Genomic DNA, 25,297 nt, shown 5'->3' on the forward strand with positions numbered 1-25,297 from the left:
GGGAATGGGATAGGCTGGTGATGGGTAGTAAGGAGGGCACGTATTGCATGGTGCACTGGGTGTTATACGCAACTAATGAATCATCGAANCAGGGGTGTACTGTATGGTGACTAACATAATATAATAAAAAAATATTATTATAAAAAATAAATAAAAATACAAAACAAAAAAAATCCACTTTTCCTTCTGATTTAATGTACCACCTTCCTTGCTCACAACTGGACGGTCTGGCACTCTCAAAACAGAGAGAAATCACTAACACTTAGAACCTCAATCCCGTTTCTTCTTCTGCAGTTCATCCAGTCTTGCATACTCACTCCCAATCTTGTCCATTCCTTCAGGTCTTTCCTTAGGCTGTGAGAGAAAGGTAGAGATAAAGGCTTGAGGGGTGTTGTGGGATCAACCCCCTTTCCAAAACTGACAAGATAAAGTCAACAAGGAATTTTTCCTTGGAGAAACCTAGGGTATGGACTCTCTGAGAAGGCTATTCCTGTGCTCATGGCATGTCAAACATACTGGGATCCATTTAAGTAAGTTCAGTGGAGTCTCAGAAGTCTGAATGGACACACTTGGGAAGGTGCTGCAAGCATCCGTGTTCCTTCCCCTAGAAGGCTTAGCTCCATCTTCTGCATTTATGCAGAAAATCCTTGTCTTCTATTTCTTTAAATTACCAGCCTTTTCCCAATTGCTCTTCCATCTTTGGAAATCTGACAGTCTGCCAAGGCCCTTAAACCACTGTTCCAGTGTTCACCCTCTAACCTGAGTTTAACCGTTGGCATCCCTCTGTCATGACCTCATTCTCTGTGAACCCACTCGCAGGAAAACCCTGTGCAAAGGATACTTATCTGCCACACCCATGAGGCCCATCAAAATAGGGAAATGTAGATCATGGAATTCCGTTCCATTAAATGCTCATAAAAGCCAGTCTGGTATTGTCTGGGTTAGATTAGTGACTGATAATAATTTCCATCCTTGGGTACATCTTTGGCAATGTTTCCCAGGTAGTGTGTTTTTATTTGCTACATGCTGCCTGCTGATGGCATATTGGGGGAGCCCATACAATCCACTAGAATCTGAGCTCCCACACACTCTACGTGTGCTTCCATCTCTACAACATCCTACATGAGGGGACTGGTAAGTTCAGAACACGATGAAATCACATGGAACCTAGTTTACATGTTGTGGAACAAATGCACGGTTTATATGTTAGCATAGAAACGTAGCCAAATTACTCCTTTCATATTAAGACAAAGTCATAATGAAACACTAAATACTTTGCTAAAAACTACTTCAAAAAGCTCAAAATAAAAGTTTTGTTCATTTCCTCCCAGCAATTTTTCAGTGCCTCTGCCTCTCCCACAGCCTTTGCCCATTTGTCACGATGTCCCGGGCTTGGGAGAGGCAAGTGTCCTTGCTGAGCTATGACTACTCAGGATCACTGTTCTGATGGTCCATGTGCCCTACCCGCTGGACGTTGGAGCGTGCTGCACCTGTGCACGCTCGCTGCCCCTCAGCTGAGGTGTGTGCACCCGGGAGGCTCCCCTTCGTCATGGTAGTTGTGTTGCAACTTGTCTTCTTTTTAATTTCTAAGAAGTCTGCAAGTCTCCTCTCATCTGGATGCATTTCAGAAACCTGAATAGGGATTGGAGAAACAGGTAGATATTAAAATTCTGAGGAGGGCTAAAGATCAGGGCAGAGCCAGGTACAAATTTGGCTGGGAACAAGCAAGAATTGGAATGAAGTTGGGAAGGGCAAAGAAAGGATTATATAGGCAGTACTGTGTAGTAATCGAGGCACAGCCTTCAGAAGTCTGGTTCTTAATAGGTTTGCACTGAGAAGAGCAGTGTATCAGTAGGCTCTTGCTGCGTAACAAATCAACTCAAGTGCCATGGCTTAACATCACAACCATTTGGTGAGCTTACATTTTTGTACGTTAGCATTTGAGCTGGACTCAGCTGAGCAGCTCTTCTGTTTCAGCAGGGTTCCCTCAAGCACCTGCAGTCAGCTTCCAGGTTGACTGTGGTTGGATGGCCCAGCATGGCCTCACTTGGGATGGGTGCACCAGCTCCGCTAGGTCTTTCTTCCTTAAGCAGAGTAGGTTTGGCTAGTTTATCAGTTCTGAGTAAGAGCAGATACACACAAGACTTCCTGAGGTCAAGAGTCTGCATGACTCCTTACCACCTCAGCCTCATATTGGCCAAAACAAGTCACAAGACCAGCCCACATTGCAGGGAAGAGAAGGCGGACTCTACATCTTAATAGTGGGATTTCAAAATCATATTGCAAAGGGTATGAACATAGGGAGGCAAAAATGATTGTGAACACTTTTATAATCAATGCATCCCAAAGAGTGATGAATGAATAAGCAGTTAGGGACAGCCAGAATCCAGAATACATTTTTAGATCATTTACTCTGTAAATGGAAATCTTGTCCTTAAGCCCCTTAAGAAACCATTTTTTGAGTGAGAGTAGGTCAAATTTTTGCCATGGAATAAAATATAACGAGTTTGGAGGCCAACAGGCATAGCAGGCAGTAAGGTGCCATGCATGCATGGGAGAGTAAAGCAACTTTGGGGGTGTCATGGTTAAGACCCTGGAGTCCAAGATAAACTCAAGTCTGAACAATTCTTTGTGCCCTGAGACATAGGAGCTGTAGAATTCTTCTTTTGAGCTTGGAGCAGGGTGTAGGAAACTCCAAAGTTCCATTCCTCATCAAAAATGCTTGGGATGCTAACATATACCACACAATGGGAAACTATGTCTTACGCAAGAGAAAATGCCACAGTCGAAGCAAGTCTTTGGAAGCTGCCCACTTTTTCTGTGTCTTTTCATCTGGTTGCTATGTTGTGTGGTTATGATGCAGTAACTCTTGATAACCCCTTACTTCTCCCTGTCAGCAGTCCCCAGGGATATGCTCTAATCATCCCTACCCAACGGTGGAAACTCATCCTTGGGAGGGCTCTTTCTCTCTACATCTTGCTCTCCCTCTATGGTGTGACACTCCTGGAAAAAGCTACCTGAATGATTAGATTCATGTATTTTGGTGATTTTTTGGTGTCACCATTATTTGGTGAATTTTATGTGTCACCTTGACTGAGCTAAGAGATGCTCGGAGAACTGGTAAAACATTATTTCTGGGTGTGTCTATGAGGGTGTTTCCAGAAGAGGTTGGGGTTTGATTCAGCAAACTGAGTAAAACAGATCATCCTCCCCAACGTGGGCATCATCCAGTCCATCCAAGTCACGAAGTAGAGCAAAAAGGCAGGCGAAGGGCAAGTTCAATCCCTCTGTTTGACCCCGGACATCCATCTCCTCCCTTGAGATATCCATGCCTCTGGTTCTCAGGCGTGGAGACCCAAAACTGGGACACTCACCATTGCTCCCAGATTCTCAGGCCTTCAGAATCAGATGGAATCACATCACCAACTTTTCTCATGCTCCATCCCGCACATGGCAGACTATGAGACTTCTCTGCCTCCTTAACCATGTGAGCCAAGTCCTATGAGTCTCCTCTTCTATGTACCTCTCTCCAGATACATCCTGTTGTTCTGTTCCTCTGGGGGACCCCAACAGTCCAGATGGGCAGTCATTGGGTGAGGTGTACCCAGGGGAGGCCCTCACTGTGTTGACTGTTGTGTCACTTTTGGGGCACAGAATTCTGAGCATCAGCTTCTTAATTATAAAAACGAACAACTTATTTGACTGATTCGTTTGAGTTATTCTAAATATGAAATGAGAAGTTTCAATTGGACTCTTTCATCTGGGTTTTCTAGTCATTCAAAGGGAGAAGAAAGGATTCTTTCCGTTTGTTACCTCTGGCAATTTTATGGCATCATTCAATTAGCTGAGATCAATACCAGTATTGAAGTTGGTAGGGAATTGGCACCTAAAGTTTGAGTTATCTGGGAGGGCACGCAATCCCTAACATAGTTCAACAATGAAGTTCAGATTCAGGAAATATCAAGCCATTGAAGATCTTAAGTACTNCAATATCAAGCCTTTGAAGATCTTAAGTACTTTCAATGGCAGAACAAGATGCCATATTTAAAAAATATATATTTTGGGGCGCCTGGGTGGCACAGCGGTTAAGCGTCTGTCTTCGGCTTAGGGTGTGATCCCGGCGTTATGGGATCAAGCCCCACATCAGGCTTCTCCGCTATGAGGCTGCTTCTTCCTCTCCCACTCCCCCTGATTGTGTTCCCTCTCTTGCTGGCTGTCTCTATCTCTGTCAAATAANAAATATCAAGCCATTGAAGATCTTAAGTACTTTCAACGGCAGAACAAGATGCCATATTTAAAATATATATATTTTGGGGCGCCTGGGTGGCACAGTGCTAAGCATCTGCCTTCGGCTCAGGGCGTGATCCCGGCGTTATGGGATCAAGCCCCACATCAGGCTCCTCCGCTATGAGCCTGCTTCTTCCTCTCCCACTCCCCCTGCTTGTGTTCCCTCTCTCGCTGGCTGTCTCTATCTCTGTCAAATAAATGAATAAATCTTTAAGAGGCTCTGACGGCCAGGGTCACCGAGGCAGAGGAACGCGTTAGCGAATTGGAGGATGGGTTAGTAGAAGAAAAAACGAAAATAGAAGCTGGTCTTAAAAAAATCCACGCCCACGAATGTAGATTACGGGAGATTACTGACTCTATGAAACGATCCAATGTCAGAATCATCGGCATCCCTGAAGGGGTGGAGAAAAACAGAGGTCTAGAAGAGATATTTGAACAAATTGTAGCTGAAAACTTCCCTAATCTAGCAAGGGAAACAAGCATTCGTGTCCAAGAGGCAGAGAGGACCCCATCCAAGCTCAACCAGGACAAACCTACGCCACGGCATGTCATAGTGCAATTCGCAAATATTAGATCCAAGGATACAGTATTGAAAGCGGCCAGGGCAAAGAAATTTCTCACGTACCAAGGCAAAGGTATCAGGATTACGTCAGACCTGTCTACAGAGACCTGGAATGAGAGAAAGGCTTGGGGGGGCATTTTTAAAGCTCTTTCAGAGAAAAACATGCAGCCAAGGATCCTTTATCCAGCAAAGCTGTCATTCAGAATTGATGGAGAAATAAAGACGTTCCAAAATCGCCAATCATTAACCAATTTCGTAACCACGAAACCAGCCCTACAGGAGATATTAAGGGGGGCTCTATAAAGGTAAAAAGGCCCCAAGAGTGATACAGAGCAGCAAGTCACAACCGATACAAAGACTTTAAAGAGAAATGGCATCATTAAAATCATATCTGTCAATAATCTCTATCAATCTAAATGGCTTAAACTCTCCCATAAAACGCCACAGGGTTGCAGATTGGATAAAAAGACATGACCCGGGGCGCCTGGGTGGCACAGCGGTTAAGCGTCTGCCTTCAGCTCAGGGCGTGATCCCGGCGTTCTGGGATCGAGCCCCACATTGGGCTCCTCTGCTGGGAGCCTGCTTCTTCCTCTCCCACTCCTCCTGCTTGTGTTCCCTCTCTCGCTGGCTGTCTCTATCTCTGTCAAATAAATGAATAAATCTTTAAAAAAAAAAAAAAAGACATGACCCATCCATTTGCTGTCTACAAATGTAGTATAAATTTTGACTAATTTTTTGTACATTTTGACTAATTTTTTAGAATGTCATTGCATGTATGTTGATTCCTGTATTTACACTGCAGACTTGACTGTCGGTCAAGAATCATGTCTCATAGTCTTAGGTATCCACGTATCTGTAGGTACTCACCCCACTCCCATGATATTTTATTTTGAAGATGACCTCATGGAACAATAACCAAAAATTATTGGGAAATTATTGGATTAAACATTTTCCAAGATATGTAATGGCCATCTTCCCTATTCACTATAGATCATACTATCCAGGATACATTCTGCTGATTTTTGCTGACATTAGGAAAGTCAGAGTAGTTTTCTTTCCAAAGATCATCTTTCTCTGGATGTTTTACACTGCTCAAATATGACAGCAGAGTTTCCAGTGAGAGACTACACTGGACTCGAAGACAGTGACAGCCTGCTGACTGATGCAGGGACTCCGGGTACCTCTATTAAACTTCACATTTTATTGCCCTGAAGATAATGTGGAGCCAAAGAAACAATCTCCCCTGTCTGAATATTTGAATAGCCGGAGACACAAGTACCAGCCAACAACTTAATTATGGATTTAAAAATTGGCATTACTCTTCTCCCATTCCTGTATATATTCTCTTCTAATGCCACAAGTCACAGTAAATTGCTCATTAAACTTCAAGCAATGCAATGGAATGCTTGCTACCATTTATAGGCAATGCTCTCCAAAGTACAATTAGAGGGAGTATTATGACATAGAACAATGGAGACAATTATTTCTGAAGTTTATTAATGCTAATTAGCATATGGCATCTAAGACAGCTGCTGATACTTCATTGCTAAATACTGAGGGACTAATTAGTGTTTGATGTTAATTAGCTTCTTCTGCATGTGCTTTGCCCTTAGATGCGTATGCACTGTCACCATCCGGCTGTTAAAAGTCTGGCCTTGCACTCTGCAAGAACATGATGTGGCATTTAGGAGTTCTTTTAGAGTATATGGCATTTTTTTCCTAATATATATGCTTTTAATAGATTCCACAGAAGCTTTAATAATTATCTAGTTATTCCACTTTTCATTTAAAACATACTAATAAATCATGGAGTTTTAAGTGCTAAAGTGAAGAAGGCCCTTTAATCTATCTAAAATTTTTCTGCCCTCTGATAAATGACTTCAAATACTAGAGACTACTGGTATAAAAATAGCTTGGTTTAATTTATTTAATAATCAAGCTGATTTCATTTGTGTGTGCCCATTTACAGTTATTTTATTTGAGATTAAAATTCATTATTAAATACATCAAATATGTGTGTTCTCCCCATTATCCAACTCAGTTACTTTTTTGGTTTCTAATTCTTTTCCTCCTTTAATTGAAGCAAAATACGTTTTCTTTCTTTTAAAACCTGAGATAAGAATTTACCCATAGGGGCGCCTGGGTGGCACAGCGGTTAAGCGTCTGCCTTCGGCTCAGGGCGTGATCCCGGCGTTGTGGGATCGAGCCCCGCATCAGGCTCCTCTGCTGTGAGCCTGCTTCTTCCTCTCCCACTCCCCCTGCGTGTTCCCTCTCTCACTGGCTGTCTCTATCTCTGTCAAATAAATAAATAAAATCTTTAAAAAAAAAAAAAAGAATTTACCCATAAAAACTCATCTTTTGAAGATATCAAAGTTTAGGCTAAGGCAGTGATCTAGAAAGAGTTTTCATGTTAGTCTTAACTTTCAGGGGCACTGTTAGTTTTTCTGGGGGCTTTGTTGAGTGTGGGGGGGTGACTAATATTAACAATTTGCTCAAAAATTTCTGTGATAATTAGCTTCTCTTGTATATATGTTGAAAAACTTTTTTTCAGGCAGAAATTTGTAATTAGTCTTTGTAATTAGTAAATGAGCTTAAAAATACCGTTTAGAGTATGGAGCTATGAATAATAACCCCAAAGATTTGTTATGGTTTAAAATTCTAATCTCTAGTTTTAAGTTCACATGGAGATGAATATTTTTAGGGTGCTAAGGGTGTTCATTTTGAATAATTTTTAAGAAGATTTAGGGTTGATAATAATTACACAACCATTTTTACGCATTATTGTACAGCTTTTAGATGTTTTGGTGCTTATACAATTGCTATGGATATATTATGGTACATGGCACTGAAAATAAAGAATGAAACAGAGCTATCTACGGTGGAAATTATACAGTCACTTGTCAAAGTTAAAACCATGATATATTGAACATCTAATTGGCCAGACAACATGCAAAGAGGGGACAAAGAAGAAGAACAAATAGTGAAGGAAAAATAAGTTGTAAATACATTGGTATCTCAACCTAGTGAAACAGGGTGGAAAAGAGGAATATACCCATAACAGAAGTTGTCTTTTTATTCTCTTTCTCCTCCACTTTATCTTCTTTAAGTTATACATCATCTTCATAGTTTTTATATTCCTCCCCAGAGGGGCAATAAATGTTTCAAGAAATATTTCATGAGAGCAACCCAAGTGTCCACCAATAGATGAATGGATAAAGATGTGGTAGTTTTGTGTGCATGTAATGGAATGTTAGCCATAAAGAAGAATTAAACCTTGCCATTTTGGGGTGACATGGATGGATGTAGAGGGTATTACGCTAAATGAAATAAGTCAGGCAAAAACAAATACCACGTAATTTCATTTATATGTAGAATCTAAAAAAAAAGACTCTTAAATACAGAGAACAGGGAACAAAGTAGTGTTTGCCTGAGGGGAGGTGTGTGAGGGGGTGGCAAAATAGACACGGGGATTAAGAGGTGCAAATCTCCAGTTTTAAAATAAAAAGTCACAGAAATGAAAAGTACAGCATAGGGAATATAGTCAAAAATAGTGTAATAATGTGTGGTGACAGATGTGACTACACTTAACTGTGGTGAGACTGCGTAGTGTACAGAACTGTTGAATCAGTATGTTGTACACTTGAAAGGAATATAACATTGTATGTTAGTTATACTTCAATAAAGAGTCTAAGAGGTGAAAAATGAAAGATATAAAACTTAATTGGCTTCTTAAGAACTCTGAATATTGAAATACCAACCTGCGTAAATAAAATTGACAGAGGAGTAAAAACAATATCCACCTTGATTCTTAGTATATTTGTGGCATTGGACCTCGGATTCTCAGATCCTTCTCTGTAAAATGAAAATCGCTCTCTTCATATAGCAGAGTATTTAAGAGTATATTCTCTGACTGTCTTGCTTCAAGGGACTCTTGTTTGAAGGGGTCTGTGACTTAATAGCTCTGTGTCAATGTTTTCATCTATAAAACTGTAGTAATGGAGAAAAGGCTGGGGAATATTAAAATGCAGATACTTAAGGCATGCAGTATCAGTGATGTACCATGACTCTGGTGATGTATCTACAACAACATTTTAGTAAGTCAGTGACCCCAAAATATAATTTCATGAAAGATGCAAGTCAGTAGCTTCATCTCGGAGGTCTATGTTTTTTGCAAGACTTAATACTCTTCAATAAATTTCATTAATTTTAAATTAACTATTATTTCATTATTTGGGATGGAAGAAGACAAAAATTTTCTTAAAATGTCTATCTGTAAAAGACTTACAGTAAACAAATTCCACTCTAATTCATATTCAGAATATAAACAGTGATAGACAGTAACTGCCCCTGGGGACTCTGGATAGCTCAGTTGGTCCAGTGTCTGACTCTAGGTTTCAGCTCAGGTCATGACCTCTCAGGTCGGTCCTGAGATTGAGCCAGGTGTCAGGTTCCATGCTCATCAGGGAGTATGTTTGAAGATTTTGTCCTTCTACCCCCTTCCCTGCATGGGCATTCCTATCCCCTCCCTCCCTCCTTCCCTCCCTCCCTCCCATTCTTCCTTCCTTCCTTCCTTCCTTCCTTCCTTCCTTCCTTCCTTCTCTCTTTCTCTCTTTCTTCCTTTCTAAAATAAATAAATAAAATCTTTAAAAAAGAACAACAACAACAAAAAAACTGCTCTTGACCCAGTTGACTGATTTTTTAAATAACTAACTTGTAAGTCTTTTTGTCTTAACCTTCTCATCTTGACTTAACTAGAGCATTTGGTTTAGAAAACTCTTGTAATGCAAAGTGTCCCTTTTTGGTGTAAATCTTCTCCCAGGTGAATTTTATAACCCAGGATTGTCTTTTCTCAAATGCCTGGAAACCATGCATTTGAAATGCAATCTAGAAAGATAGTACTGTACCCCCCAGTCTTTCTGGAGGGTAGGAGACTAACTCACCAATTACTACAATTATTACAGTCCTCACCAGTTAGCAAACGCAGAGGATCTAATCACATTTACCAATTCTTCCCTCCCCTGGTAATCTTCTACTCACCCTTAAATCTTAAATCTCTCCAGCCTTACTTTCAGTGAAGTCGAGTTTAATCTCTATTGCAATAGTCTTGAATAAAGTCTTCCTGGCCTGTTTAACTCCTTTCAGGGCAACTTTTCCTTGACTCCCTCAAGCATTGACCTTAGATTAATAATCTTAAAATTTTGATGATTAACAGTATTAGAGATATCTGTAGGGTATTTTGTATTTAAAAATTCTTTACTAATATCCCCAAAACACAAAAAATAGGTCTGTGCACTAAATATCTTTTAACTTTGTGAATAAAGAAGTTCCACATCAATTTGAGTTTAAGAAGCTACCAGACTTTAATATGAATGCTTTTCTAAGACTTTGCTGTCTCTAGTGATACAGTTGTGATAGTATTAAAGAAGTATGCCTTTTCTTAATTTGTAATTAAAATTTAAATCACATTCTTATTTTGCTTTGCTTACCTGTCTTTGTTAGGAAAAAAAAAATAGGTGATTTATTTTGAGTTAGGATGCTATTTCTTTTGCCACATAGTCACATTATGTTAAACAGCTCCTCCCTAAAATCTGTCCTAAACTTTGTACAGCACTATTATCCTTCTGACGTTCCCTGAAGGTTATAGCAATTAGAACATAGTTTGTCTTTGCAACAAAACTCAGATGGTCTATTTTAATCATTACTTTACCATAGATCAATAGCCCCCATTAAAAAGATTCCCTTTTTTCTCTCTACTGACCCTGCTTTGACTACACTTGCAATGAGTTGCAAATCAGATATTGCTAAAAATTATCTAATTATTTTCTTCCACTAAAACTTCTAATTTAGCTAGGTGAAAAAATAAAGAACCTCACAGACATTGTGTGTGAGGTTCTTTTTATTTATTTATTTTGTTAAGAGAAGAATTTGGCCTCCCCCTGAATACAAGTGGATTAATGATTTTAATGAGGCAACATGCCCAGGATGAGTGTGAATACAAACAATGGTACATCGGACTTTCAGGATGTTCTGATTCCTTATCACAGACAGAGAAGTGGTGAGCTGTGCTTTTAAACAAGCAAAACAGCTTTCCCCTTTACTACGATGTTGCTACTGAGGCTTTTATCTTGTCCTTTCTCCACACAGAAATATATCTTTATAGCTGTGTAGGAAGGGCAGATATGATCTGCTTGTGAATTTGGAGAGGAAGTCATTGATACCTCCAGGAGGCCTTCTAAGGCCATTTAAATAACTACTGAAGAGGTGAATGGTCTCATCTGGGTAGTCACAGGGTAGTAATCCTAATCTGGTCCATGTTTTCAACCATTAAATAATATATAATTATTCTTATTGCATCTCCTTAAGGCAAGTCAGTTCTAGAATACTTACAAATGAAACGAGGAGAGGCATTGACCTATATTTGAAATACACTGACCTATACTTGCCAAAAAAAAAAAAATGACAGCCATATTTCTATACTATTGCTGTATGAGGCAATATTCCAAGATGACTTAGTCTCAAAATGAAATTAATGATTAATGCTATCTTTCTGAAAATTAAGCTTATTTTGAATCATTAAATGATTAAGCTAAGGTACATAATTATATACTGGTACATATTTATATTGGTTATTTAACAACCTTTGATTTTCAGACCTTCTCTTGTGTTTGTAGTTAAAAATTAAATATAATTTAAATTAAAAATAATCAGTGTAAAATACTCCTTATGCCAAAGAGATATATTTTGGGGTGGCACATTTTACTCCCTTATACATTCATATGTTGTTGAACACTTAGGTGGGTCTCATATCTTGGCTTTTGTGAATAATACCACAATGAAGAGTATTCATTACACATGAGATACTGATTTTGTGCCAAAATATTTCAAAAGGACCTTAGGTATTTTTTATCTTCTCTATATTTGCATGTTCTCATGCTTATCTCTAATAAAAATTAATATCTAGGAGTGCCTGATGGCTCAGCTGGTAGAGTGGCTGACTTTTGATTTTGGCTCAGGTCAGATCTCACGGTCCTGGGATCTAGCCCTGTCTCAGGCTCCATGCTTACTGGGGAGTCTGCTTGAGGATTCTCTTTCTCTCTCCCTCTACCCCCCCCCCACTCTCTCTAAAATAAATAAATATTTTTGTAAAGATTTTATTTCTTTGTCAGAGACACAGAGAGAGTGTACAAGCAGGGGGAGCAGCAGGCACCGGGAGAAGCAGACTCCCTGCTGAGCAAGGAGCCAGATGTGGGACTGGATCCCAGGACCCTGGGATCATGACCTGAGCCACCCAAGCATCCCAATAAATAAATCTTAAAAAAATTAATATCTTCTATTTTTCTTGAAACGTTTCTTAAAGTGAAAAACTCAGTCTTTGAAATCTGATTGCCTGGGTCCTGGTTCAGGAATGTACTACTAAAGTATCCAATTTTAATTTAAATTTTCTGTATTTTAATTCCTTCAGTCATCTGTTATCTTTCTTTCTTGATTTTTCTATCTACATACCTACTTATTTATCTATCATCTGTCTACCTATATTCTATCTCTAGCACTATGGTGTTTTGATTCACATTCTTTTTGAATGAGGGAGAAGTCCCATTTAAGCATCTTGAACAGGTAGACAATTTACCTAGAGACCAGAAAATGTACACGTGTTTTAAAAATCTTTGTATAGTAGAATTTCCTTTGAAGATTTTAGTTGTTTAGTTACTTTCAGGGTGGACGTCATTATTGCATATTAAGACCACTAAATAAAATGTTCGGGAATGGAATTTGTAGAATTATTAAGTTAAAAGATTCTTAGATATTCACTTTCCAGTAAGTAATAGTAACTTGTGACAGATAACTGATCTCCCTGAAAAAGAAAATTTAAAAAAAAATTAAAAAAAATTAAAAAAATTAAAATCTAATCTATTTAAGAAAATAGGTTAGTTGAGGAAGCAATAAATAAAGAGTAGAATGGATAAAGTTCTGAAGAGAATACTTCAGAGATGTTTTCTGATGATCTATTGCTGTTTGATTTCTGGATATATTTACTCTTTCTGATCTCAAGCTTTGATAATTCAAGTTTGCTTGACAGATGACCCCTTTCAGGGAATGGAGAAACAATAAGGTATCTTAGGGGTCTCCAGGGGCTAAACAAAAACAAAAGATGGTGTAAAGGAAATCAAAACACACCCAATTCCCCCTCAAGAACTTCTGTGAAATTATGAAGTTATACCTGGTGGGAGGGGGGACTAAATATTAAGCCAGAATTTTCTAAGTAGTATAGCAGAGTTTTCTGCCATCTCAGAATACTAAGAAATACAAAGGCCAGAATTGAGATTATGCAGAGGGTCCAAGATGAATAAATGTGGCTATTTATGTAAACTCAAAATGTCCATCAGGTATAGGGAGTCTTAGGCTTTCCATAAGTTCAGCTCTCCAACTGTTCATTCTCTGTGCCGATGATGTTTAACTCCATCTGTCTAGCAGAAGAAAGATGAACCTTTAGGGAATTTCAATTCATCTATAACCTCTACAGTTTTTTAATATAACATATATGACTTTCAATTGAAATTAGGAGGAATGCCAAGAAATAGTATCATATGACCAAAAACTAAGAGAAAACAACAACAAAACAAAGTAGAATTAGGCTGGTAGATGTTTGTGCTAATGGAATAAGTGGAAGATGACTTTAAAATAACTAATTAGTTTCTTTAATGGCAAGAACAATGGGGGGAAATTGAGAAAACAGAAAACTTTTAAAAGAAAAATATTTGAGTTCTAAGACTGAATACACAATGCCTGAAATTAAGTTCAACTGCGAGATGATACATCAGAAGACAGGATCAGTGAACTTAAAGACAAAGGAGTAGAAAAATATTCAAATTGAATAATTGTAAAGAAAAAAATTGAAAATATAGAAAAAAAGCAAAAGAGGCACATGGGACAAAGTCTAAGGTCTATCATACATGAAGGTAAAGTAGAAGAAAATAAATAGGCACCATCAGTATTTGAACAAATAATGGCCAAGATGCTTTTAAAACTTGTGAAGGATTCCAGCCCACACATTCAAGAACTCCTACAAACCTCAGTGAAGGTAAGTAATTAGGCAACTACACCTAAATCCACCTTTCGAAGATTGCTAGATACATAGACAAAGACAAAATGTGTAAAGCAGCGAGAGAATGAGATCTCATGCATTTAAAGCATCAACATTAGGAAAGAGGCTAAGGATGTTTATGAAGCTGCAACCAGGACATATTAACAGGCATAAACCAACAAAAAAAACCCAATCAATTAGTGTAATGAACAGTGTTAAAGAAAAGGGAGGAAATTCCTATGATTAAAATGCAGAATAAACATAACAAATTCAATATCCATGATAAAAACAGAAATTAGCACTATAATAAAACCTAACCTGATTTAGGACAGGAAAAAAAAACAAACAAAAAACCCTTTCAGCTCTTATTGTACTTAATAGTGTAGCTTTGAATGCTATTTTTTTTAAATCCCCTGACATCAGGAGCTCTCACAACTTTTATTCCACATTGGACTGGAGGTCCCAGACAATAAAATGAGACACAAAATGGAAATAAAAAAATATGAAGGAAAAGTAAAACTCTGTTATCTGTAGTTGACATTGTATGCTATAAAATCTATAAACTTAGTAAATTAACAAGTTCAACAAAACGAATTGCATATATGATATAAAATTTAGAAATATCATTTACAAAAACAAAATACCAAGTTTGAACAATGTAACAAAGATGTGCAAAACCTGTAAGCGTCTTGAGAGAAACTTGATAATGCTATATTGCCTCAATCAATGAAGCAATATAGCATTATTTATGGGTTGAAAGAACTAAATTGATAAGACTTTCCCTAGATTGATTTATAGATTCAGTGTTATTTCTACCTCAATCACAAATGACTTCCTGATGAAACTGCAATCTGACTCTAAGATGTAAATGGAAATTTAAAGGCTCTAGAATAACCAAAATAATTGTGGGGAAAAATAGCACAATTAAAGGGCTTGTGTTACCCGATTAAAAGGCCAAATAAAAGCTGCAATCAAGACTGCAATAGTAAACAGACAATGCATATTGTGATAAAGAATGTGGTCCTCCTACAGAGCCACACCTGATATCTGCTAATTAACTTTCTCCTATACCATATAAACTCTACCCTGGTTTCCATCTAATTGTTACTTAGTATCAGGTGCTTCTTGATACCCATTAGCCTGGATAAAGTTCTTAATCTCTGTTTGAATCACTTAAATACTTTGAGAAGAACAAACCCCAAGTTTAGTATAGAAAAAATCATATGCTGATCTTGATAGATGGAGAACAACATTTAGTAAAAGTCAACACTTTTTTTTAAGTTTTATTTATTTATAAGAAAGAGAGAGAGAGCACGCGTGCAGGGGGAGGGGCAGAAGGAGAGGGAGAGAGAGAATCCCAAGCAGATCCCCACCCCTAGCATGGAGACCAACGTGGGGCCTGATCCCACAACCCTGAGATCATGACGTGAGTGGAAACCAAGAGTTGGATGCTCAACCAACTGAGCCACCCATGTTCCCCAAGTCAACACTTATTCTTGACAAATCTTAGGGCAAAATGCAAGCATAAATGAGCTTTCCTAATATGGTAAAGCATACCTACAAGAGCCTGTGGCAAGTATCATTCTTACTGATGAATTATTAAAATCACCCACCATTCTATGCCAGTTCCAGAATGAACTTTTCAATATTCTAGGAGTGTCCTAGTCAATTCAATAAGGAATTCAAAAGAAAGAAAAATCATAAAGATCAAAGATATGAAATAAAAAGCACCCTATTTGCAATGATATTATTTTGTACATACAAAACCAAATAACAACAAAAAAATTATTTAATAAGTGAATTTATCAAAGGCACTAAATATGTAGGAAATGGACAAAAACAACTATACTTCTATAATACCTCTTATAATAGTATTCCAAAGCATCAAAAAGCTAGAAAAAATATAATGAAATGTGGGCAAAAAATCAGTGTTTAAAGCTAATATTATTGAGATAATTATAAAAAGAGGGGCACCTGGGTGGCTTAGATTGTTAAGTGTCTTTATTCCGGGCTCCCTGGAATTGAGCTCTGCATTGGGCTCCCCACTCAGTGGGGAGTCTCCTTGCCCCTCAACCCCTCCCCCTGCTCGTGTTCTCTCTCTCTCTCAAATAAATAAATAAAATCTTAAAAAAGAAAAGACCCAGGGTATGAAGGGATATAAATTGCTTATGAATTGGAAAAGTCAGTATGTAAAAAAATATTTTTTTTTCTAAAATGTTCAAGATGCCTAAATGGAACCCAAAAAAATTTCCAGGAGGTAATTTTTGTGGAAAGGTACAAGTTGATTTCAAAAATTAAAATAGAGATGAGAAGAGTCAAGATAGCCTAAAGAAAAACAATGGTATGCAGCTTAGACTATGACCTATCATGAGCTATATTGAATCTATAATGATTAAGAGAATATGGTATTGTCTCAATGTAAGAAGTTCAGAAGCAAGAAGGTGTTGGTATGGTTACCTAATTTGTAACAGCATACACTATATCACAATATGGAAAGAGATGTCATTTCTATAAATTATTCTGGGTCTGTTAGATCTTTGAAAAAAATAATTTTGGTTTCTGCCTCACACTATGTGCAAACATAGATTCTAAATTGATTTAGATGTAAATGAAAAATAAAATAACTAAGATTTTGGTAGAAAACATACCAGAGTATATTTATGGTCTTTGGGTCATTATCTTTTAAATAAAATACAAAATAATACCACATAGGTAGGCATGCTATATTAGACTTCATTAAAATTAAGAATTTCTATTAATTGAAAGATTAATCAAAAGTGTAAAAGATGCCACAAATTGGGAGAAACTATTTGCAATGTATCTTCTGGACTTGAATGTAGAATAGATTTATTTACATCAAGCTTAAAAAGCAGGCAGCTCTACTGTGTTGTGTTAGAAGTTTAGATAGTGGTTACCTTTGTTGAGGTGGTGACTGGGATAGGGTCTGGAGAAGCATCAGGATGCTGATAATATCTTACTTTTTGCGGGATTATAGGTTACATGGGTATGTTCCATTTGTGACAACTCATCAAGTTGGCGATTTACCATTTGCGTCCTTCTCTGTATGTATGTATACTTAAGTGAAAAGTTGCATTACTATACTAATGTTCATGAAACTTCAAAGAAAATGCCAGATAAAATAAAAATATAAATGATAAGGTAGTCCTAGTGAATAAATTGAAAGGTTGACTTGCAGATAAAACATGAGTCAGTATTTTACAGCTCTGTGATATATCAGCTAAGTTAAAAAAAAAACCGTATTGATAAATACAATTTCTTTCAAGAATGGACACAGCAGAATCACACCCTCTTAGCAACCACAATAAATAGTTTGCATATAGTGGCTCAACTCCTAGGGAAGCACCAGGGGACTGGCAAGTTTGGGCAAGACTTTGGATGGTTGAGAACATCTTTGAAAAGTGCAGAATTATAAATGGAAGTATTTCATCTTAAACTATAAAAAATTAAAAAAAAATTATCAGTGACATTTTCTGTTGACTTCCCATTGGTTGATCCTATTTCTTTCCTCAATTTTGTGACATATAATGTTAAATTTCCTCATGGGCATGAAACAAATATACACACAGCTTCATGTCCCTTTATCAGTACTATTTTTAAAAGTTATTGTTAATGTAATGTACCGAACAAATGTAAATATATCAAATTATACCAGGCACTGAATTTGAAATCAGAAAAAATTCACATTTCCTGATATTTAACATGAAAACAATAGAATTAGCATTAGATAGGTCTTAGCCTAATGGTATCAACAAAGAATAAAATTTAAACTTGGGTGAAAATCTTATTTTATAATTCAGTGGTTATATATGCATCAAATTTCAGAAGATTCGTTTAATAGAATAGCACAGTTTAAAATATCCTTACTGTGTGTGTTTATGAGAGAGAGAGAGGATATGAACATTGTGATTGTGCATTTTGAAGAATACAATATAGACCTGAAACAATCAGGCTTCCCAAAAGATGGGCTGAATATTGAGAGTATTGTAGAAAAACCATTATAAATAACTAATATTCAGAAATATAAAAAGGTTTACAAATACTATGGGCTCTCATGACCAAAGCAGAAGCCAATTTTTGATTCTGAATTATACTTGAATGATTGGAAATTTTTCTTTCTTTTTTTAAGATTCTATTTATTTTAGAGTTAGAGAGCAGGAGTGGCCGGGGAAGGGGGTGGGGATGGGCGGAGGGAGAAGGAGAAGCAGGCTCTCCACTGAGCAGGGTGCCAGATGCCAGGCTCAATCCCAGGACCCTGGTATCATGACCTGAGCAGAAGGCAGACACTTAACAGACTGAGCCACCCAGACACCCCAGAAATTTTTCTGGATTAAACCTATTAATCTGCGCCTGACATTTTTGTGTAACTAAACCAGTGTGGGTTTCATAGCAGCAAAGTCACAGAGAGCAAACCGGATTTCCCATCCCATTTCATTCGGAACAACCCGATTTTATCTGTTTAATGTTGGTATTCACCCCAAAACATTTTGAATAGCTCCTGATGAAAATCAAACCAAACTAAAAATCTAATGTATGCATTTTTATGATGTTCATTAATATATAATTTCCACACGGTATAATCCATACACTCTTTTGTCTTGCAGTTTTGTGTTTTGGCACATAGATAGTCACATAACAACAGCTGCAGTCAAAATAAAGAATATTTCTACCTCCCCCCAAATTTCCCTCATGTCCCTTTTATGCTCAATCCACCTTCCCCACCCACCACCTCTCCCACTTTTGGTAAAACCTAGTCTGGTTTCTGTCTCTGTAGTTTTGTTTTCCTAGATTGTCCTGTGATAAGGATCATAGACTATGTAACTTTTATGTCTGATTGTTTTCGCTTTGTATAATGCTTTCAAAAATATATCTATGTTTTTGAATTTTTCAATAGTTCATTGCTATTGATTACTGATTGGTATTTCACTTTCTGGGTTTACCATGACATTTGTTCCATTTACTAATTAACAGTGTATGTGCTATTTTCAGTTTTTGTCTACCAACCATAAGGGCACTATAATAATCACAATGGGTCTTGGTGTAGACATAAGTTAGCGTTTCTTCCAAACCCAGGTTTGGGATTCCTGGATCCTATGACACATTTTTGTTTACCTATAAAAGAAACTGCCAAACTGCTTTCCCAACTAGCTGTGCCATTTTTCATATACTAAAACAAAAAAAAGTTATGAGAGTTTGAGTTTGCTAGCATTTGGTATTATCCAATTTTGTTAAAGTTAGCCTTTCTCATACATGTGTGGTGGTAAGTTAGTTTTAATTTTTGTTTCCTTAGTGACTAATAATGCTGAACCTTTTTTCATGCATTTACTTACTACTCATAGCTCTTCTTTGGTAAATGTCTTTTCAATTTGTTTGTGTGTGTGTGTGTGTGTCTGTGTAGTGTGTGTGTTAATTTTCTTATTGAGCCATGAGAGTCCTTTACACCTTTACATGTTCTGAATACAAGTGTTTAATCAGATTTATTTTGCAAATATTTCCTCCCAGCCTGTGGCTTTCCATTTTCATCATGTTGTCTTTTGAGCAGCGGAAGTTTACATTTTGATGAAACACAACTTATCAATAGTTCCTTTTATATAGTGAGCTTTTAATTCTTATCTAAGAAATCTTTGCTTAATCCTTCACTTAAATCACAACCCCTATTACCTTTGTTTGATATTAGCATTGTGTTCAGGACAATGAAGTTTTGATACTGATGCTGAAAAAATACATATACTGCTATGTGTGTTTTTGCTTTTACAGAAATAAATCATATACATGCAGTACTAAACTATATCATTTACACTGACAGCTCTTACTATTATTAACATAAAATACATTGTTATAATAAAGCTTGAAAGCAGCATTTGTAGTGACGTGAAATAAAAATGTCACGTAATATTTAAATCAAATTCCCTTATTTTCAGTTTTAAAATATAAATGAATATACAGGATATGAATGTGGCTCTTCACCTTTAAAAATCAAAACTTGTTTGATTTACAAAAATTTTCCCTGAAACATATGCCATCCTTTCATAGAGTATATTTAAATTTTATTTCAACACAAAAATTGAATATTAAGAGGAAACTTGTAATATTTATTTGTCAATCTGAAAATAATTCATTTTTAATTGTACCTTTTAAAGAACTTACATATTTTCCTTCTATGTGTGTCAGGGACTACACAATATATAGTTATCCTTTTTGTTATAAACATAAATAGTCTCTCTCTAATAATATATATAATATATATATTACACAGAACATATGGAATAAAATTTAGATATATGAGCCACAATAAGAAGCAGAAAATTATGACTCCGTGTATCTGACACAAACACATTCAACTTTTGGGTCATAGTTGTCTGCATCTTGTGTCTCATGCGTCTAAATTTTATTCAGGCTATTGTGTATGAAAGAACATTATAGACTAATGTAAATATTACTTAGCCAAGAAAAAAACAAAACAAAACAAAACATGCCCTTTCTATTTTGAACCATTGTTTGTGGAGTGCACAGACCTAATATGGAATTGAGTTGGGTCCTGGCTTTACTGCTGCATTCATCACTACCTTTACACATTCTCTGATCACAACTGGGCTTATCAGCTTGGGCTGTGAGTTTGGGGACACCCCAGACTTCTCTTTGCTTTCTATGCACACGGCAAAGGCCCATGTACCTGGGGGAGTGGAGGAGGGTATCTCTCGGCCCTTCTGCCCTGCCCCAGCCTGTGGAGGCTTGTGTGTTGTCTCTGTTGAGGACCCCTGGGAAAATGGTGGGTTGAACACTCAGTCTTTGTAACTTCCCTATCTACCCACACCTGGCTAGTACAAATTTATTGAAACTGAGGATACTTTAGCTTTACCTCTGTCTTGAGAATATTTTACCACTCTTGCCATTTCAGCAGAAAAGAAAGCAGGTGTGGCCTCATATCTACCAGCAAAGCTTTCACACTTTCTGGAATTTGGTTTTATTATGTTTCTTGTTATCCTCAGCTCTGTCTTGGGTAGAAAAAGCTGGTGTGATTTTGTAACTTATCCATCTTGTTCTTGTGATATTTAGATCTTAACTGAAGGCAGAGGGGTCATATGTTGTTTTCTTCTTAAAATCAAAATCTGAATTGTCAGCATCTAGCAATTTTTTTTTTCCTGTGTTGTATCACAATTTGAATTAGACACACAGACTCGTAACACATTTCCCATTTGTAACTCTGTTGCCATTCTTAAAAATCTGCATGGAATGACTTGCATAACCCTTTTATTCACCCTTATTTTATGCATATATCAATAACCTGTCGCCTGGTTCATCACCTGTGCCTGCCAGGATGTCTCAGGAATGGGGGAATAATGGGCTGTGCCATGGGGAACTGAGAGAGTACTGGGTGTTCACTGTAGTTCTCTGAGTCTGCATTTGAAATTAAAATTGTTGACACTCTCTTTTTTAAATTCCTGTTTGTGTACCCATAAACTACTGAAGTTAGAATTTAAAACACACACACACACACACACACAATGTGAGCATTTAAATAGTTCACATCTCACCTGTTCTCTAGATAAATATTTTCCTCCAAAAAACCGCCAGTACACTGAAAATAATTAGAGTCTACATCTTCCGCTTCCTTGGAAGAGGAGCTTTCCTTTTTCTGTTTTGTTTTCATGAAAACCTTAAATGGAGCTTCTTTGACAGCTTACCCACTGATACGTTTCTACATGATTGTTTAACGAGCGGTTGCGGCAATTAGTGTCTTCTTTGTGTACTTTGCAATTTGTGGGTAAGCCTGTTACTTCACAGAATCTGGTGTTTTGGATTTTTAGCCAAACAAATGTCAACACATTCATATTTTATGGTTTTTTTTGTTGTTGTTGTTTCTTTTTTGGGGGGGTTTCTCTGTTTTTTGTTTTTTTTGCTTTAGAAAAGTGAACATATTCAAATAATACCTCCATTAAAAGTATAGTTTTTCACAGTTAACATTTCATCATTTTGACCTTGGTTGCCTTATACTTAAAACTTTTATTTCCATTCTTATAACAGTTAAAATTAACTATGGAGTTTCTTGAATTTCAACATATAAAAATATAGCTATAAGATATTTTCCAAAGAAGAATCTCAATTATGGGCATCAAAATAGAATGAGTTATTTTTACCTATGCGAAACCCATCTCATATTAGGTCTGCATGAATAAACTGCTTAACTACTATGTTAGCCAGAGAGAGTACTTAATGCTAATTTCTGTAACAATAAAACCAACATCTCAGTGGCATAGCAAAGCAAAGATATATTATTCATATTGCCACCAGTGTAAAAGATGAATCTTTGCTCTAAACAATTTCTCAATTGCTTTGGTTTTGTGGCACTTTACAGCCTCACAGTTAACTTGGGATGAACAAAATGGCCTTTGAAGCTATTGGCCTCTTCATTAGAGAAGAGCCAGAGATTTCTCCTGAGTGAATAGCTGTAGTTATGGAATGATCCTACTGGCGAAGTAAGTTTAGGAATGGAAGAGGAGGACATGGATATTGATGACTTTCTAGAATTCCCAACAGAAATTGGTAGCCAAGGTAAAAGTGAAGTTTGAGAAGTTGAGAATATGGGGGGTCAATCTATGATGAAATGATACTTTGTTTCATAAGAATTCAGGTGTAAATAGCACACATTTTGTTCAACACCTGAAGTGGTGAGCTTTATTTCATTTTCTTATTTAATCATCAAAAGAACTTGTAATTTGGTGCTGTTTCTGTGTTTTATAGATCGTCACAGAATGTCAGGTATTAAAAGTGGCTTCTATGCCATAAAGTGAATGCTAGACAACATAGAAAAATTTACATTTTTCTTTGATTATTGTATTGTTTTCCAAGACTTCATGGTGCATCTTTAGTGTTCTTTGTAAATCCTTGTCAGATAATTCTATATTATTTTTTCACTCTCTCAATATGGTCTTTTCAATATGGTTGTTAAAAATTTTTAGCAAGGGGTTTACATAAGAAATCCAGCACTCAAATTTAAATTAAAACCTACACCTTGACATTTAATACACTCATATATGAAAACTGCCATGATTCATTCCTGTTTTAACATTACCTATAGGTGAGAAAGAAGTTGTGCATTGCTAGAAATACTTTGAAAATTGATATGAGCTGTTATTAAAATTGGAGATTTTTTTTTGTTTTTATAAAATACGAAACAGAGCACAATAGCTATTAAATTATTTACTTATAATATAAACTTGCTGCTAATATTAGATAAAGGCATACAAAATATTGTACGTTAATTTGTTAGGAATATCCTGGAAATTGTTATTGTGATTTTTATTTTAAAATTAGGTTGGGGGGCGCCTGGGTGGCACAGCGGTTAAGCGTCTGCCTTCGGCTCAGGGCGTGATCCCAGCGTCATGGGATCGAGCCCCACATCAGGCTTCTCTGCTATGAGCCTGCTTCTTCCTCTCCCACTCCCCCTGCTTGTGTTCCCCCTCTCACTGGCTGTCTCTATCTCTGTCAAGTAAATAAATAAAATCTTTAAAAAAAAAATAAAAAAAAATAAAATTAGGTTGGAATTAACAATTCAGAGGTACTATAAGTGAATGATGGAAAACTTTTACATTTCATGTAGAGTCATTCTCTTTAAATCATAAAGATAGATGAGATAGCGCGAAGGAGAAAATTTACTACCTCTTCCTTTGTGCCATGAAATAAATAAAATTATTTATTGCTCTACATGTCAGTTTGCATCCTTGAGAGAGAGTTATATAATATTTGTCTTTTCAATATTATGCATTCATAGTATCTGATATAGATTATTTCCTAACTTCTCAAAGAGCCTGAGTATATGCTTTTGAATGAATGCATATACATTAAAATGTATAAAAATAAATTATAATAAATACATTGTCTTAAGTGGTCATTTTAGGAAGGATAAGAAAAAAATAAGATGAAAAGGGGATTATGCTATGCAAATACCAACTAAAATGCTATAGAAAATGTTAAAAATTATGAAAATTGAAAGAGTAGTTAAATTTAGTGGAAGGAAACAAATATTTATAAAGCAGATAAAATCTGAAAGATAGGAAGAAAAGTATCAGTTAGAAATAAGGCAAAGGGCAAGAGATGAATGGATAAGGATGTGGTTCATATATACAATGGAATCTTACTCAGCCATCAGAAAGGATGAATACCTAAAATTTACGTCAACATGGATGAAACTGGAGGGTATTATGCTACGTGAAATAAGTCAATCAGAGAAAGACAATTATCATATGGTTTCACTCATGTGGAATATAAGGAATAGTGCAGACCATAAGGGAAGGGAGGGAAAACTGAAAGGGAAGAAATCAAAGAGGGAAACAAACCATGAGAGACTGTTGACTCTGGGAAACAAACTGAGGGTTGTTCATAGGGAGGTGGGTGGGGTGGATGGGGTAACTGGGTGATGGGCATTAAGAAGGGCACATGATGTGATGAGCATTGGATGTTATATGCAACTAATGAATCATTGAACATTATATCAAAAACTAATGATGTACTGTATGCTGGCTAATTGAATTAAAAAAAAAGGTAAAAGAGATCAGGGTTTAGTTTAGTGTTGCTTTTAGACAAAAGGGAAAAACAGAATATTGACAGTATTTTAATATTGACAGAATATTGACTACTCAGTCAATATTAAAACAGACTGGGTGTGCCTGGGTAGTGTAATCAGCTAAGTAAATGACTCTTGGTTTTGGCTCAGGTTGTGATCTCAGGGTCATGAGATTGAGCCCTGCCTTAGGCTCCTAGCTCAGGACAGAGTCTGCTTGGGATTCTCTCTCCTTCTCCCTCTGCATCCCCCCATCCCTCCCTCTCTCTCAGGCATGCTGTCTCTCTAAAATAAATAAATAAAATATTTAAAAAAATAGAGTGGAATTTAAACCTTGTCTAGAAGAACTATATGAGATCAAAGTGGGAAGCTAAATTAGAGTTATGTCATGGAGATCCTGAAATGAAATATTTAGTTATCAAATATTTATTGAGCCTTGCATTCTTATAAGCACTGGGGATGTAAGAATTAAGTCAAAGAACAAAATTCTCTTTTTGTAGGAGGCATATGAGAGAGGTTAGCGGAAATGTGGAAGAAGGATTAACAGAAAATAATTAAACAATAGCATGTATGCTTCTCAGGATGCGATCCCAAAAATAAATCAGGAAAAGAAATGGTGATGTTTGAGTCTAGCGGTGAGAGATTGGTAATTTAAAGTTGACTTGGGGATTAGGAAAGATCTTACTACAGATGCTATATTTGAGCAGAAAACCAAAAGAAATGAGGAAGTGAGCCAGGCAGCCATCTGTGAGAAGAGCACTGAAGTGAGAGCATGCCCCATATCGAG

The sequence above is a fragment of the Ailuropoda melanoleuca genome, chromosome 14, assembly GCF_002007445.2.
Source record: "Ailuropoda melanoleuca isolate Jingjing chromosome 14, ASM200744v2, whole genome shotgun sequence".
Classification (NCBI taxonomy): Eukaryota; Metazoa; Chordata; class Mammalia; order Carnivora; family Ursidae; genus Ailuropoda; species Ailuropoda melanoleuca.